The sequence below is a fragment of the Nelumbo lutea genome, chromosome 4 (assembly GCF_056320005.1).
Source record: "Nelumbo lutea isolate HS-2025 chromosome 4, American lotus-T2T, whole genome shotgun sequence".
Lineage (NCBI taxonomy): Eukaryota > Viridiplantae > Streptophyta > Magnoliopsida > Proteales > Nelumbonaceae > Nelumbo > Nelumbo lutea.
Window position 1 is genome coordinate 94,393,151 of NC_142687.1, and position 15,660 is coordinate 94,408,810.

A 15,660-nucleotide genomic window follows, 5' to 3' on the forward strand; every position below is an offset into this window, starting at 1 on the left:
GTCAAGATGGCCGAGTTGGTCTAAGGCGCTAGTTTCAGGTACTAGTCCGAAAGGGCATGGGTTCGAATCCCATTCTTGACAAGACTATTTTGAAACTTAAAAGGTTGTTGATACATGAATCCCAGTATGTTTTCATACCCATGCTCAATGATGGATCACTTCATGTACTCTTCTTTTGCTATGGAGTGTACTTATCGGAGGAAGGGGCCGGTAGCTTCTTCTCACTGTCTTTGTTTGTATGGTTGTGATCGCGATCTTCCTTTTTCTTACTCTTATTATCAATGAGTGATCCATCAGCTAAGGTTGGCCTCTAGCTCATGGAGGCCTTTACTGGCCTCAGCTTCTTCGGCAATGATGTATTTCTATGCTTTCTTCAAGAACTCTGCCTTATTCTTGAGCATGGTTTTGGAGATGGATTACTTGAGGGGTCCAGGCCGAAGTCCGTTGATGGCTGCATACATGGATACCAAGGGGTCGAAGTCTCTTACTTTGAGCTCTTCCCTCTTGAATCGGTCGATGTATGCTCGGAGGCTTCCTTCACTTGATCAACATGAGAGATACGACAGTCTTTTGGCACCGTGGGCTGCTGATGAAGTGGGAGAGGAAGAGGTCGGCAAATTGGTCCCAAGAGTTGATGGACCGAGGAGGGAGCATAGAAATCATCTACATCCTGCACCCTTGAAAGTGGCTTGGAAAGCTTGACACATCAAAGTATTGGAGTACCCATAGAAGAGCATGAGTGCCCTAAAGCTCTCAAAGTGGTCATCCAGATCTGTGCTCCCATCGTAGGTCTCCAGAGTGGGAGCTTTGAAGTGAGACGGGAGCGGCTTGAAGGTGTGTTGGTTGGCCTTTAGGCTCTTCACCACCATGTCATCCACATAAGTTTTGACGTTTCTTCCCATATAATCCTTGAAGAGTTTGTTCACAAGTCGTTGGTAGGTTATTCCAGCATTTTTCAGGTCGAAGGGCATGACTTTATAGCAATAGACTTTATGCTCGGTAATGAACGAGGTCTTCTCCTCGTCCTCGACTTGCATTTTGATTTGATTGTATCCGGAGAAGGCACCCATGAATTTCAGTAGCTCGTATCATGTGGCGGCGTCAACGAGGTGGCCGATCCTCAGTAGAGGAAAATTGTCTTTGAGACAGGCTCAGTTGATGTTTGTGAAGTCAATATAGATCCACCAATTCCCGTTAGTCTTCTTAACCATGTCCACATTGGACAACCAATTAGGGCATTGTACCTCTTGGATGAAGCTAGCATCAAGTAGCTTGTCTACCTCATCTCCAATGGTTTTCCAACGCTCTGGTGCAAATTTCCTCTTCTATTGCGGAACTGGCTTACAGCTCGGGTCAATTCTTAGCCTGTGAGTAATGATTGAGGGGTCAATTCCAGGCATGTCAGCAGCAGACAAAGCAAAGACATCGGCGTTAGATTTGAAGAAACTTGTCGGTTCGAAAAGGGTGTCTAAAGGAAGATTGGACCCAAGGGTCTTCTTGGACTCAGTCTCGTCTAGGGGAATCGAGACAAAGTCCTCAGCTAGCTGGCCTCGTCTCGCTAGTTCATCCCTGAGGTTGAGCCCCTTTAACGACAAGGCTTCTTTATTCTTGCCTCTTAGTGTTTCCACATAGCACTATTTGGTGGTCTGTTGGTTCCCTCAGACGACTCCAATGCCGTGCTCGATCAGGAATTTCATGGCGAGGTGGTAGGAGGAATTTCATCCCTGAAGTTGAGCCCCTTTAACAACAAGGCTTCTTTATTCTTGCCTCTTAGTGTTGCCACATAGCACTATTTGGTGGTCTGCTGGTTCCCTCAGATGACTCCAATGCCATGCTCGATCAGGAATTTCATGGCGAGGTGGTAGGAGGAGATGGCCGCCTTGAGTGCATGAAGGGCTGGCTTCCCAATGATGGTGTTATATGGGGAGCCTATCTTCACAACCAAAAACTTGGTCATCCTTATCACATGCTAAGATTTTGTCCCCACTATGACTAGTAGGGTTGATCTTCATTCGGGCTTGAATAACAGTTCCAGATAAGGCAACTAGTGGCACATCGACTAGCTACAACTGATTTGGTTCAACTTCATCTTTTTGAAGGTTTCATAGAAGAGGATGTCTACTGATTATCCACTATCTATGAGTATCCTCTTCACCGTACAATTGGCGATGGTTATCGACACCACCAATGCATCATCATGGGGCATTGAGACCCCCTTCAGGTCATCGTCTGAAAAGGATAGGGCATCGTTTGTCTTCAGCTTCTTCGACGCCGAGCTCTGGATGCTAAGCTGCTTGATGTAGGCCTTTCGAGCTGAGGCCACGAATCCACTCGAGGCCATGCCCCCTACGATGACATCAATGACCCCAGCCAAGGTGTGATGATGTTATTGTCGTGAGAACAAGGTGTTGGCATCGCCCCCCACATATTCCTTCAAGTGACCACGACGGATGAGGGACTCGATCTCGTTCTTGAGCTCGTAGCAGTCTTTGGTGTCATGGTCGGTATCGCGGTGGTACTTGTAGTATTTCTTCGGGTTCCATCTCTTGGGATTCCTCTTCATCTTGGCCGGCCACTTCTTATAATCCTCCTTCCCTACTTGCACAAGGATGTGTGTTCATGTGGAGTAGTGGTGCGTACTTGTTGAAGGATGGGATCGTTGGCTTCTTGTCGGTGCCTTTGTTGTTGTGGTGGTGGCCATGGCTGTCTCAACCCTTTCTCTTCTTCTCCGAGGCCCTTCGGTGGTGATGTACTTTTGCGCCATCTTGAGAAATTCCACCTTGTTCTTAGGTGGTGTCTTAGCAACGAACCACTTGAGGGGTCTAGGTTGAAGGTTGTTTGGTGGCGGTGTGCATGGAAATCGAGGGGTTGAGGTCTTGGACCTCAAGTTCTTCCTTCTTGAAACAGTTAATGTAAGACCAGAGGCTTTTCCCACACTTCTGCTTAATTGACATTAGGGAGACGATGATCTTCTAGCACTATCAGTTACTGATGAAGTGGAAGAGGAAGAGGTCGGAAAACTGCTCCCATGAATTGATGGACTGGGGGGAGCACGAAAAAACATTTAGATGCCGCTCCCTTGAATGTCGCTTGGAAAGCTCGGAACATCAGGTCTTTGGAGTACCCATAGAGAAGCATGAGCGCCCAGAAGCTCTCCAAATGGTCATCTGGGTCAGCGGTCCCATCATACGTCTCCAATGTGGTAGACTTAAAGTGAGGTGGGAGTAGCTCTGAGGTGATGGAGTCAGTGAAGGCGTCCATCCTTGTGGATGAGGGGTTCTGGCTGGTGGAGGCATCACCTCAACCTTCCTTCACTTGTTGTAACTCATCTTTCATGGCCCTGATTTGCCCCTGCGGGTTGCCAATTCATCTGTCAATGGGGGCCTAGGCTTTGTCTTGGTCCTCTCAGATGTGAAACGGGTCGACCTGGTTCCCGGAGATCTTGGATGTTGGTACATCCTGGTTTCTTCGAGCTCGATGATCATTAAGGAGATCGTGGAGGTCCGACACTAGCGAGGGAGATGTGTAATGTTGGCCTCTAGCCCTCGGACGAGGGTTATAGTGACTCGAGAGCCCGCCTTCATCTCGATGACTCACTACTTGGTGGTAATGTTCATGGTCCCGACGGTTGTCACGGGACCCAGCTGGGGTGGCAAGATGTCTTCGACGGATTGCTGGCATGTCAACTACTATTGTTGGACGCTGAGGTGTTGTCTTTGCGATGGTCAAGGAGGCGTTGGACCAGCACAGCATGAGTAGAGCATCCGTTGTACTACCCTTGGCTCCCAACAAGGCAGCTACCTTGTGGGCAGCCTCCTGTTGGGCGCCCCACCTCGTCCAATCCCTGGGTGATATTGTCTAGTATATCAAGGACCATTCTAAATTGGTCCATGGTGACCAGGTTTTGAGCGTTCGGATTATTATTTTACTTATCAACCATTGTTGGAAGGTTAGTTGTTTTGAATTAAGTGTTAACTTTGGGAAAGTCTCAACAACGTCTTCACACAAACAACGCCAATTGTTGCAACCAATGATTGGCTGAGATCATAAAGGTAAATTCACTTCCTTAGTCGAGGCTAATGTGTCCAATCCTTAAGGCAAGAGATCACACATCAAAGGCCCCGGGAGTTATCCCAAGGGCGGAGACTCCAACGGTCAAGTTAGTCAAGTATGTTGGAGGGTTCGAACAAGGTTCGTGGTGAGAACTCAGATGAAGTTAGTTGAGAGCAAGAGAACTGAAGGGCAAGAGTGAGTAAGGTCATTCACCTGGAAAAGGGCACCTCTATTTATACTTGACTTTGCCTTGGGAGTGGTTGGTAGCAAACGGCTAGGATTGCATCCACCTAATGCCACATGGCACCATTCTAGGCCCTGCCACATGCGCCTAGATCAATGTAAAATATGATTATACTTTATTTAATTGATATAATGCATGTTTATACACTCAAACATATAAACTATAGATATACATCGCGTGGCTTGTTAGAACCATTAACGTGGAACCAGTAGACAAAAATAGTATAGCCTATGGATTGGTTTTTAAAACATTGATTCAGTCTATGCTCGGTGATAACTGTTAACCCTTTGGTTGTTTATGTTGCTTTCCTCTATTTTTTTTTCTCTAATACACAAGTTTTTGCTAGTGTTTTGGTTTTGGGTTTATTGGCTTGTTCGCTTGCTAGTTTGCTAGGTTGATGGAAATATGAAACATATAAATCAGTGCCTATTAAGTTCACGACATCAACATAAGTTTTTTTCATCCGTCCATCTATCGGTAAATCTAGTTTCTATGTTGTATATTTGTTAAAGAATTCAAAGTTCAAGTCTCAAAAGTTATTTTCAAGTAATTTTATTTATAACTTTTAATATTAAGTTTTTTGGGTTCATTTTAATAATAATATAAAGTATTCTGATTAGTTTTAGTATAACTTGTTAATGACATTCATTTCCATATCCAATACAAGTTTTCTTTATTTCTGACGAATATGATTAAAATTCAAATATTAAAGAATCAATTATAAATGGAAGTCTATTTGATCTTGATCCATGTGAGTCTAAGCTTTCCTCTTGCTTGAAGGGTCTTATTTTTTCTATTTTTATGATAAAAATAAAATAAAATATCACTCAAGCAAGATTTAAATTCTTGCTTGGAAGGTCTTCCTTTTTTGAATAATCGATAGGGTTAGCTTAAACAAATGAAAAGAAATGTCATAAGGAATTAAAAGAGCATTGCTGTCAAGATGGCCGAGTCGGTCTAAGGCGCTAGTTTCATTCTTGAAAAATATATTTTAAAACTTAAAAGGCAGTTGTTGCACGGATTCTTATAATTTTTAGGATATAAATTGGTAAAATCTCTCTAGAAGTTTTTGACCATTGTCGAAAATTTCTTTCAAATTTGGTAATTGCAATCACCTCCCCTGAATTTTTTTGGCATAATTACAAATAGATCCCTTTGTTATAATCCTTTCATGAAGTATAAAAATGTTCAAAATACACATGCAATTAGCAAGAAAGAGAGAGAGAGAGAGAGAGAGAGAGAGAGAGAGTTTAAAGTTGTAGCTTTACCCTTTTTCTGAACACATAGTAAATGGATTCAAATAATAATGGATATTCAAATTGCAACTTTACCTTTGAGCCATTGACATGGAGGGAAAACTTAAAAGGAATTCGGTAACAATTGATATAAAGAAAAAATTTCAAAATTAAATATTTTAGATAAAAGTAACTAAGGGCGACCCATGCACATACTTTATTAAGCGAAAGTTAAATAAAAGAATACATAAGAGTAGACAATTGTTTTATAATTTAAATTTTAAATAATTAATAATTACTTATATTTCATATACTATTTTTAATATTTTTTGTAGTACAAAAACAACAATAATTAATTTCATCTAGGGATGTTTATCAAGTTGATGAAACTGACCCAACTTGACCTGAGTTGGTTACTTTCTAGTACTTTCGGTCGGCTTCGGTTCAACAACTTCCCAACTTGACCAAGTCAAGTTAGTTTCGGTTTAGCTATTTGTAAACCGACCCGATCATAATATACAATATTTTATATTTCAAATATAATTTTTAATACAACAAATTGGAAAAATTCTCATATTTCTTTGTCTAAAATATTTTATATAAATTTATTCTTTTAATAATATCATTGTATTTTTTAAATGCGATTTAATTTTTTAAGTTTAAATCTTTTGAATTGACCAACCAAATTGAAAATCGACCCAAACCAATACTAATGTCTTTCTACACACCATTGACTAGTTGAACTATTTTGAACTATCATCTGACCTTGATTTTGGGTCTAGTTCTATTTAAACCCACCCTTTTCTGTCAAAACCCATTGATTTGGTGAAAAAACACCCAACTTGAAGGGTTGTTCAACCCTATCACTAGGCTGCAGGTTGCATACTTAAGGCATGTGCAAACTTTTGAAGACCATAACTTTGCACTCTGATGTCTAATTGAGGTGACCTTTTTTTTGTTTTGGATAACTTTTCAAGATCTATGCATCCTAAGGTGTCCTGGGTGCTTGGTCCGCTATTTTTGTGAGAAAAAAAAACCTTTTCTGTTCTCAAATCATAATTTTTAACATTTTTTATAAATAAAAAAAACTGAACTAAGAATATAAATAAAATATAAAATAATTCATATATTATATGTAAAACATAATTATACTCTATTTTTTGATAAAATATGTATTTGCACACACACACACACACACACATATAGATTGCTGACATTGAACAATCTAACCCATTCGACCAAGATGGTTGAACCGGTGACCGCGACCCATATGCAAAAGCGAGTTGCTCTTCATAATGGTTTTTAAAACATTGACCGATACAATTCGAGTTGATTGGTTTTAAAACATTGACCGATACAACTAAATTGAACCACCCAATGAACACTCCTAAGTTTAGCTTAATTGATAGTCTAATCTCTAACAAAAATAATAGTTTAATCCCCAATAATTATTGAAAATTTATAGGGAAAATACAATAAATAACTAATAAGCTTCAATACCTCTTAGTTATTTAATCTACTTTCACTATTTCAATAATATTTAAAAAAATAATTATTTATATTTTATATTATTACTTTCGAATATTATTAAACCTATTATCATTAATTTTGTGTCTTTGATAATTTTTAAAGTTATTACATAATTTCATTATTCAATCTATTTTTTGTTTTTTAAATAATGTTTACAATATGATTTAGTATTATTTTTTTATATTATTATTTATTTTTTAATTAATTATATTTTATATTCTTATTATCAAATATTATTAAATCTATTATAATTGTTTTTTGTGTTTTTGATCATTTTTTAAAGTTATAACACAATTTCGCTATTTAATATATATATATATATTATTTTTGAAATAATATATAAAATATGATTTAGTTATTAATTTATTGATATTTAAAGTATTTACAATATTATTTAATTATTTAGGTAATACTATTATTTAAATTTTCATATATTAATTATTTATTAAATTTAATAATCCATAAAATTATAATTTGTACTTTTATTACATAATCTTGTTATTAATCTTGTAAAATATAAAATTATTATTAATTCAAACATTATGAAATTTATTATAATTATTTTTCAACTATTAAGAAAAATTTTAAATTTATTATTAGTTATGTTAAATATTTCATTATTTAAATATTTTAGTAATATGTAAAATATTTATTTTTGTTATTTAAATTTTATTTCTTTTAAAGTTATTATTAATATTAAATATTTTTTCATAGAATTATTTAGATACTTTTAATGTTTTGTCATTAAAAAAAATATTTAGTTATTGAAATATTTAAATAATATTTTTATTTTTTAATTTTAATTGTATTATTTGAATACCATTAAATAATTTTTATTTATAATATTATTAAATTTATTATAATTATTTGTTGTGTGTTTTTTTAAATATTTTAAAGTTATTATATGATTTATTTATAATATTTAAATAACTGTTAAAATTTTTAGGGTAAAATATAAAAATCTCTTCTAAGTTTTCTCACATTCATAAAAACCTCCCCTGTATTTTCACTTTAACATAAACCTCCCCTATACATTTTAGAAAATATGCAACTATCTCCCTTCATAGGTAAAAAAGCCAACCAAATGTATTTATTTTTTGAAATGCCTATTTTACCCTTATAAATGCTTTTAATTTTCTTTCCGATAATTGAGAACCATAGTCGTCGACCTTCTCACCCATTTAAAAAGGTCAATCTACAACACATCACCTACAGTGAGTGATAGAATCAAGGGAATCATCTCACGAGATTGTAGCCTCTCCATGGGTTGGCCTGTGGGGGCCTCACCATGGAACTACAAGCTCTTCTTAGGATGGCTACTGGCTAGTCGACCTCAGGTCTACCCTGCTATGTCTATACTCTAACAATTGAAGAAAGTGAGAATCAGAGCTATTGTCATTCGCATGTCAAACATAAGAAAAGGGTGGAAAAACATCACTACAAGGTAGGCCATTACCCCCATTGGAGTTAAATATATTTTCCAATCTAATGGCATGAGAGCATGTGGCTCCTCCTCTCATGAAACAGGAAGGTGGCTTCTTGCTTCTAGTGCAAGAAAGAGCACCCAGAGTCAAAAGAAAAACCGTAAAATATTGGAAGGATGACTACTTGAGTAAGGAAGGAACTGGGAACAGGAATGTCTGAAACCGGAAATGATGGAAAGAGAAGTAGAAGGAAGAAGAATCAGAAAGTGGGTTTCAAAAACGGGTCAAAGGAAATCAATCTTCCTAACTCTCGTTAACATCCTAGCCATGTGCTTAGAGAGAGAGAGACGGTGGCTTAGTTCTCAGTTTGAACAGTATTGTGGAGAGTATTTAATTAGATATGCATGAGGGCAAAATAGGTATTTAAAAAAATACATTAGGGGCCCATTTAGCAAGTCTTTTTGAGAAGATTTCTTGTAGCTATGACAATCAATAGACGCATTGAGGTTTTGACATAAGATTTGGGTAGCCCGAAGACTATTTGGCTAGTGCACATATTCATCGGGCTACTTGTGCATGTTTGACACTTGACCCATCAAGGTTGGGTCGCAATGGCCCAAGACCATGGTGGACATGGGTCTTGTGGGACCCATCTACAATAACAATGTTTGGGTCCCACATATATTGTGTACTATCCCGTACGTCTTTAGCATTAGTGGGGTCCTCATGTCCTTAATGTGGGGTCCACAAACCATTTGTAGGGCCCACTTGGATTAATTTTAGTTGATCTGACTAACAATATAATAGCTGACCCATCATGGTTGGGTCACAAGATGGTGGATTGGGGTATTCTGGGTCCCAGTTACCTTGAAATGATATGGGTATATGTGTGGGCCCCACATATACTTAGTATTATCTTGCATTGGTTATAAACACCATATGGTCCCTGTATTGCTTTAGCATTAATGGGGTCCTCATGTCCTTAATGTGGGGTCCACAAACCATTGTGGGGCCCAAAAAATCAAATTTAATTTTAAATGGGGTCTTCATGTCTTTAATATAAGTCTACACACCATTTGTGGGGTCCACTCGAGTTTAATTTTAACTGGTTCAACTAAATATGTGTAGCAAACATAAACATGTTCATAAGAGTTTGCTAAGGGCATCCTTATAAGTCATTTCCATACTAACAAAATGATAATTAACATCAAGAAAATGATGAAACACATCATTCCATAGTAGCATGCACATACTCCAAGAGCAACAACATGCTTCTTCTTATAGTCCACATTGTCATGATCATTGTTGTGTCGTTCAATGATCTGCACTTGAGGTTCGTCCGATGTATAATTATTTACCCACATGAAGTTGTATTCATGCGATTGAAATATAATAACAACAAAAACCAATTACGCAATACTCATTTTTCATATTAAGTAGTATGACTCACAAATATTGATTTCTTGGTTTCATACCTCACCATTGGGGCACTTATAAAATCATCTTCCATAATTTTTTTTTTGGTTTTTTCCATGAATAACCTCATGCGTCCTTGTCCGCATGCACACATAAGTCCCTTACAAATAGTGGCCATAACTACCATTCAACAAGTACAATTAACTCATAACATCTGAACATTAGGAAACACAAACAAGTAACAACCAACAATACACAAATACGTTCAAACTATAGCAAATAGTGTGAAATACACATACAAGTTCAAAGTGAAAATAAACAGTCCAAGTATCAAATCACAACCCACACAAGCTAAGTAAATTGTCTCCTATGTCTTGGTTGATTATGATTAACACGTAAGTTGTAGTGATCAACCATCTTCAATATAATTTCATCTCTAACTTGTTCCATCCGTCTAGTGGCCTGTGACCCAATGTCAATAGGAGTAGGTGCTACATTATGAAACATCCCTCCCTCTCCTTCAATAAGAACATCCTCTTGTAGGAATCCATTCCAATACAGACCCTCTATCTGTGACATCCGGATGAAATTGTGTAGCACACAACAAGCAAACACAATCCTAATTCGCTCTATGACATTCCTATGTGAAGAATGCACACAATTAAAGTACTCTTCACCATTCCTTGGATGACCACCTCTCCTTTAAAAGTCTCTCAAGTAGTATCTCTTAGATCGGTATGGAGATAGAAATCCTGGTATATTTGTGTAACCCGAATCAACAACATAATACTTTCCTATACAAAAAAATGCAATCATATTTATCAGTGTATCAATGACTTTTATACAATCATATAATTATTTATGGTTGTTTTGCTGACCTTCTAGTGGTAGAAGAAACATGTTATTTGGGTTTTGGTCTATTTCCAAAGATACCCTTGAATCATGAGCAGCCCTCTCCCGTCCTGTTACAACGAAAGTGAATAGCATGTCAAATGAACATGCACACATCACATTCTGGGTGGTGATTGACTTGCGTCCCCTAAATGACACTTGTTCATTAACTGAAACACATGCATGGACATGTGTACCATTTATAACATCAATACATTTCTACAAAAAAGAAAGGGAGAAATGCAACAATTTTGTATGTAATGGTTCAAAGAGAAGTAAAACATCTGACAAATATAATGATTTACCTCAAACCATGGAAAATACTTTGGATTATTTTAAATATGGGGTGGCACAATCGTCATACCGGGTCACGCAATTTCTTTCCCAAATTCATAGATGGCCTTTAGAGCAGTGCTAAAGTGTTTTTGAAATTGTTTCACTAGAATGCTGAAAACAGTTTGTAGTATCCCAGTTTGATTTGTTATGCCCTATCACTTGCAATAGAATCCCAATTTTCTCATCAGTTGATACATACCGATTGTCTTTCACTAGCCCTCTCTCTCATCGATGCTATTATTCTAAGAAACGATGTTGGTGTGAGTCTGAACATATCTAAGCATCTACTGCCACCATTGTAGATGACATTCTTTAAATATTCTGATTCGGTCAGTATGTCATCATGGTACAGTGTCTTAGAGATTGACATCCCTTATTTCTCCATTTCTCTCGCAAGGATGATATTTGTCGGTCGTTGCTCGTTGTCCTCAACTGCAGTAAGTGCAATTGCTGAAAGCACTGCAATCCTAGTAGGGCTGTCAACCATTTTGATATGATATATGAATAATGAATGAGTACAAGATGCATATCAAGGTTGGATCACAATGTCAAATGACAAATGCTTTTGGTGGTGACCCATAAGCATACATTGACACCTACACCATGACAATCATCCACCTGCTATAATCACCCACTTGCCTCAAGCCCAACTCATACATACATCATACAATTAAGAGCAAATAAAATTGCATTCATCATATGTATATCCCCAAATCCATCCATTCACCATGTACCTATATACCTATGTGTTTCAAGGTTAATCATCTCACAGAGAAAAAAAAGCCCCAAATGGCAAAATACTAGACAACTTTTTAATTAAAGTCAGACAACCACCATGTTCAACAACCTATGCGACCCATCAGCCAACTCTTCCTAATGGTTGGGGACAGGTCCAAATAAAACTCTATTGCTGCTGGGTCATGGAAAACCTCGTATATCCTGTCATAGTCAGAAATGTCAAGTTCTTCAATGGTGTTCACCTTTGCCAACACAGAAGACATGGATGTAGGATTATCTGTTCTTGTTCGCAATCCATTTATTGCCTCAACCAACCTATCAAATCTCTTTTTAGCTAATGTAGACTAATCAACCACTATATCACAGAATTCGGCTGGTTTCTTCCTATGTGGAGTTTTGGTGCTTGTAGTTGAGACCTGATCAGTATCACCATTCATTGGTTCATCAACTTTTACTGATGGATGTTGGGTCTCATCAACAGGTGGGCAAGTTGAGATGTTTCCCTCATCTTGGGGTGGGGACTCTATGCCTCATGCCAATGATGCTGAAAACCTTATAGTGGGTGTTGTTCCCCCAAATATGACCTCTAGGTTGTTATACTCCAGGCAACCCACAATACAAAACTTTTTGGCTTTAGGATTTGCCTATAAAAAAAAGGCATTGGGAGACTAATCAATTTGTATGCAATGTATTGAATTTAAATAAACAATCATATATGTTATAGCAAATACCGTCAAATAGTTGTCCCATGTCTCTGGTGAGGCTACAACCATTTGCTTCTCTTCATCCCAACCAAATCTGGTTTGCCCATATCTTAATTTTGTAAACTCCTTATATCTACTCTTTAAATCTTGTAGCTTGTTACTAAACAATTTTGTATTGAACTTCGGGCCAAATCTTGTGAAAAAAACTCTATCTCACCTCTTTCTAAGCAACTGGTTTCAAACAACCAACTACCATTCCCCCACTTTTGACTTGTTGTGCAAGTAAATCTATGAAAAAAGTTTCTTGTATAGGTGTCCAGTTTGCATTTATGACGGGAGTATTCTCAAAAGATGTGTTAAATACACTAGTTGCCATCTAATCATCATGAAACTTTGGGTTACTGACACAATATTATTGAAAAATTATAGAATAACCATATTTTTTTTTCTTCCAATCAACTTAAAAAATAGAAAAAGGTTTGATGGTTGTATAAGTCACCTAAAGTAGCCATTCCCTTTGAATGTTCGTAAGTGGATAGAATCTTGCAATCAAGAACAATGGTATGATAGCTTTAGCAAATTGCCGGTACAACCCACATCAACCAATGTGTACAACCAATGCATCGAATAACAAAGCAAAGAAGCTTGTGTTAATGTTTTCTTCCAAGTAATAACAAAGCAGTAAGCTCTGCACCATCTTAAGAGCAATTTTGGTTCTTTTGATATGCCTTAAGTTGATTCCCATCACTTGTGCTTTCTTAAAAACTATTTGTTTATACAACCATAGTATACCAAAAATCCATTTTGTTAGATGTAAGGCATCTAAAAACACAAACAATATCATATTCAAATATAAGTTTTTTTTTTTCTAAATTTAATGAGGGAAAATTCAGAAACAAAACCTATAGCATTGATAATCAAACGGAATGAAAAGCAACCATTGATGATCCAGGTTAGCATAAAATGGGGCTAACCCAAATTGAACCTGTCATAATTAACCTCCTTTGTTCTTATAAAGGTGTGTAATGCTATTGATTTTGAAGGTCTAGCATTACCAAGAGAAAGTTCCCTTATATCATGAAATCTGTTAAAGTATGAATTTTCCATGCTACCATCTAGCATTACCAATAATTTCTAGAAAGTTATAACAAGAGGGTAGGATGTAGGTGGAATATCAATGAAAGAATCAAGGATATCATTGAACTCAGCTGTGCCATCAATATCAAGCACATCAATATCAAGCATATTATCTAAACCATAAGGGTAGTTTAAGAAATTTACCTTTTTTTACACAACCTCTTCCAATTCATCTAATTCATTTTCCTTCTGCTTTCCTGCTCCCCAAAGAAGTTTCCTCTAAATTCTAACCAATTGATCTCAAAGCCATTTAAGAAATAAAAAGCATGACATTGCATATGTGGAAATGGCAATGAACACTGCCTTAATCATAACTTCCTTTCTTCCAGTAGACAAAATAGCCTCCTTCCAACCTATTTCAACTCTCTCATAGAAATTTTTATTTTTTTTTGCGGAACTTTCATAGAGGTATTTTCTTGGCCCTTAGATCATCTGAGCACTACATCCACATACCCAACAACCTCGATCCTCCTAGCCACGAATACTCTAGTTACATAGTAGTTAGATGGATAGACAATTTCTATATAATTGTTTTCTTGGTGGACTATGAACTAGATCAATGATTTTTGCTCACATTTATGGTTTTGATGATTATTTGAATCTTCCAGGTGATTTCTTTTAATTGCCTTGTATGTTGAATTATATGTATATTGTAGAAAAACAAAATTATTCATCATCTGTGCTGGGGTAGCGAGATTTCTGGTACTGAAGTATACTGTAAACTAAACTGTACATACCTAATTGCATAATATTTAGAAGGAAATTACGTGTGGAGTCGATTTTTTTTGTAGTTACAGGGAAAGCTTCTATAGTTCTATTAGCTATCTGCTACTACCCCATATTATTAATTATTTGTTGTGCCTTATCATCAGAAATTTGATAAACGCAAGGTGAGCACAACCAATTGGTATGAAATTTTGGTAAACAGAAAAGAGCCCCATGTTTCATCAATTCAAACAATTGGGATACCAATTGCAGCCTCAGAGAAAGACTGTTGTTATCCCATCCAACCCATGTACACAAAATTGCATTCATCCAGATTAGGGGATCAAATCACCAATGTAAAGATTTAAATTGAATTGGGTTGTTAACTATATTCATGACTAAAGAAAATTATTTACGGATCTCTTGATAAAAATAAAAGATTATTTATAGGCCTTTACACCCATAACTTGGGATTTTCACCACTTTTATTTGAAAACTTTCTTTTGATTAAATTTGTTCCAAGCCTATCTCCAATCATCAACTATATAAGCTTGTTTGACACTCAACTTCAAGCTCCCTTTTGTTGCAGGACCGTGAATAATTGCCTTGTTCTTTTTACACCAATAATATACAATTACTGAAAATTAAATGGATTTCTGAAATCTTAGTTGGGTTTTTCCCTATATAGTGATTGTACTAAGCCTATCTCCAAGCTACAATAGTACAAGTTATTTGACATTCAATTTCAATTTTCAACCTCCACCTTATTGCAGTGCCATAAATATTTGTTATATAGCAAAGGTAATATTATGGATAATTTTCAGTATAAATTTAAAGTTTAACTAATTAAAATTATCACCCCAGAAGTAGCAAACAAAAACAAGAACCTGTGTAACAATCAAGCAGAAAGGTTTGGAACCTTTGTACTAGTGGACATGGGTTACACAGATTGAAAAATGAGAGCATAGTGCAAACCATGCCATTGTCCAATAGCCTATACAAACATACAAACCATAGCACCATACAAAAGATAGGCTAAAAGCTCTGCATATCTAATGTATCGTTTTTTCAGCAGCACTTTGTTTAAGTAATGATCCTCAGATGCTAAAGTTTGATTTTCTTGTGGCAGCTCCTCCATCAGTCAATGATGTTAAGGTTATTGGAGATGCTGTTGAAGGAAGTACAATCAAAGGTATTGGGAAATACTTTGGAGGAAGGGAAGGTCCTAGCAAGTTTGAGTGGCTATG

General features: G+C 36.7%; 1 non-coding gene across 1 annotated transcript; it reads left to right on the forward strand.

Annotated features, from left to right (window-relative positions):
* TRNAL-CAG (transfer RNA leucine (anticodon CAG)) lies at positions 1 to 81 on the forward strand. Its single transcript has one exon. It is a non-coding gene; the product is annotated as a tRNA-Leu (tRNA).
* Positions 82 to 15,660: the final 15,579 nt, after the last annotated feature.